At 41.8% G+C, this 2,949-nt stretch overlaps 1 pseudogene; it reads right to left on the bottom strand.

Annotated features, from left to right (window-relative positions):
• Positions 1-655: 655 nt before the first annotated feature.
• On the bottom strand, positions 656-2,712 carry LOC142173652 (cytochrome c oxidase subunit 3-like; annotated as a pseudogene).
• Positions 2,713-2,949: the final 237 nt, after the last annotated feature.

Genomic DNA, 2,949 nt, shown 5'->3' with positions numbered 1-2,949 from the left:
AATTCCAACCGGAGCGATGTTGGGAACTTGCACTCCTGATAACAAACAAAAGCTGCATTCTATCTCTTCCTTCTGTGAAGCGTATCTATTTGTTGGTTGATTGGCTTGTGGTGTTGCTCTAACCACACTGTGGAGTTGAACCACTGTTCTTCCTTACCTTTCTTGGTGAAATTCCACTTCTCTTTTTCATAGCTATTATGGAGGAACCGCTGCCCTCACTCAATGCTAATCTCGAAATCTTTACCCGATCAGGAAATGCTTATCTTATATGGCACCATAGGTCTGAGTTTCGTTTCCTATATGCGCTTTTGTTCCATCCATCTTCAAGAACTTGTACGGGGCAACCCACCCTTTTCCCCTTTACCCTCTCACTCCCTAGGAATGAAAAGCCACATCTAAGCCTAAACCACTGAAATACGAATGAGATCTAGAATTACACCATGTAATAGTACATGGCTTTTCTTCACGAACCCACCTCCTCCAAATACATTGCACCTCCATAATTCAATTCAATATAGATAGAAGGGAGAATGCCGCTGACAAAGATGAGCTCTACCAGTCTCTCCTCTTTTTTGATTCCATCAAAGTCTAGTTCTAATTTCTCCTTGGAAATTTCATCCATAAGCCTTTTATAAGGCATGCTCCGGTGGGTCCCCTAGTTCTTTATTTGCATAAGGTTGTCCAAGTACGTATGCAATGAGAATGCACTACCTTTAGGATAGAAGAGCACCCCCCTAATCTGGTGCCTTTTCTCTAAAATGGAATCTTCTTGAACCCTGTCCGAATGAAGGGCTTCCTCTATCTCAAGCTCCGTTTGGAATTGGGTCTCAATTATTGCCTCATAAATATCTTCGGGCAAGGTACGCTTGATAATATTTATTCTAAGACGATCACTGAGCTCCCGGTGACTCTGTTCATCCTCATGTAATGCATGATAAACCTCAGCAATAGGCGTTGCTGGTTCACCAGGGTTGGGAGAGTCCGGGGCCGGTTGGTTGAGACTGGCTTTGGAATTAGCTGGGGAACTGCTTCCAAATAAATCAGTCCACCTGAAGCCCCTTCCTCCAGCGCTCTCACCTGATCCTGAGTCAGAGGCCCCCGAAGGAGCCATCATTATCTTATTTTTCCAGATCAAGACCCAAAAAAACCATTGCCAGTAGGAAACCTCTGGATTACTACACGAACCAACTAACAACCAAGTGAACAAGAATTCGTTGGTATAAGCGCGCCAATAAGATATTAAAATTTAGACCAAAAGATTGTAGTAATAGAGAAGCGAAGCCAAGAACACCAAAAAAATGAGAAGGGAAAAGACACTTCCTCGAAGACGAGGAGATAAGGGATGAAGGATATTCATGGTAGTGCAGTTAGTATGATCGTTATTTCGTGCGCAGCCCTTGTCCGTAGTGATATCCTTATTCGGCTACCTCTCCCACTCAACAAGGCAGACATCAGAAACGAAACTATTGCCAAGGGAGACCGGAATACGCTATGCCCTATCACCTAAAAAAAGATCAGTTACGGAAGTACGGTGCTTCTCAGGGCCCTCTGTGTTAGAGTGACCCCGCCGGGGCGATCCTGTCACCCGGAGTTCAAGTTCGATCCATTAGGTTTTTTTTCTTTCAGAAAAGAAATGAGAGACAAGAAAACATCTTCAATTACGATTAAAAGGAACAATCTCAAATTGACCAAGATCTAATTTCGGGTCATTTCTTGGTGAACATGATCTGCCATAATATCTTCGATCCTTTCATTTATGCGGCAGAATAGAGAGAGATTTGGTAGGAAAGTGGAAGAGACCTTTTTGTATATGATAATCAAAGGGAGTGGGAAAGATGCTGCAGTAATTCTTTCGAAAACCCCGGTTCTCTTTGTATTCGAGCTTTCATTCCTCAATCCACTGATTTCTTCCTTCATATACCTCCCAACCAATAGATAGAGATAAATAGGAATAACCGAACCACGTCTACAAAATGCTAGTACCATGCAACTGCTTCAAAGCCAACGTGATGCTCCTTGGTCAAATGACCAAGATATTGGCAAATACCACATATGATCGAGAAAATAGTACCTATAATCACATGAAAACCATGTAAGCCAGTTGCTAAGAAAAAGGTAGAACCATAAATACTATCCGAAATAGTTAAGGGTGCTCGATAATATTCCATTTCTTGAAAGCCTGTGAATATTAGAGCTAGTGAAATAGTAGCTACTAAAGCGTAAACTGCTCATTTTTTCTTCCCCGCGAGTATAGCATGATGACCCCAAGTTACGACAGCTTCAGATGAAAGGGGAATAAGGGTATTAAGAAAAAGGTATTTCCCAAGCGTCTAAAACCGCAATCCCTTTTGGGGGCCAAATACCTCCGATATCTATCATAGGTGCCAAAGAAGAATGAGAAGAAGCCCGAAAAAGAGCAAAAAAGAACATAACCTCTGATACGATAAACAGAAAAAAACCATATCGAGGTCATAATTGTACGAATTTGGTATGATATCCTTCGAACGTGGATTCAAGTAGAACATCACGCCACCATACAAACATGGTATATAGGATAAATATAAGGCCCAAACTGAGAAATGTTGCACCCCCTTGAAATGAGTGCATGTACATTACACCTCCTACGGTTGTTGCCAAAGCTCCGAGTGAACCCGAAATAGGCCATGGACTTGGATCTACCAAATGATAAGAATGCCTCTTAGATTCAATCATAAACCACTTTGCCTCGGTTGTATGTAAACCCCCCCTTCACCCCACCCCCTAAAGTAGTAAAGTAAAGAAGGGCTTTTTGGGGTCTAATTTTCTTTCTATCTGACAGGACAAACAAAGAAATAGGAAGGGATGGTTCTTTCATTCCATTGATAGAAGTCTAACTAGAAAAACACTCTCTCTATTACTTTTAGAATAGAATCGTTGGTTTGACCGATGAACTAAGTGGGAAAATAGACC

The sequence above is a fragment of the Nicotiana tabacum genome, chromosome 19 (assembly GCF_000715075.1).
Source record: "Nicotiana tabacum cultivar K326 chromosome 19, ASM71507v2, whole genome shotgun sequence".
Taxonomy (NCBI): Eukaryota; Viridiplantae; Streptophyta; class Magnoliopsida; order Solanales; family Solanaceae; genus Nicotiana; species Nicotiana tabacum.
This window is presented reverse-complemented; position numbering and strand designations above follow the sequence as displayed.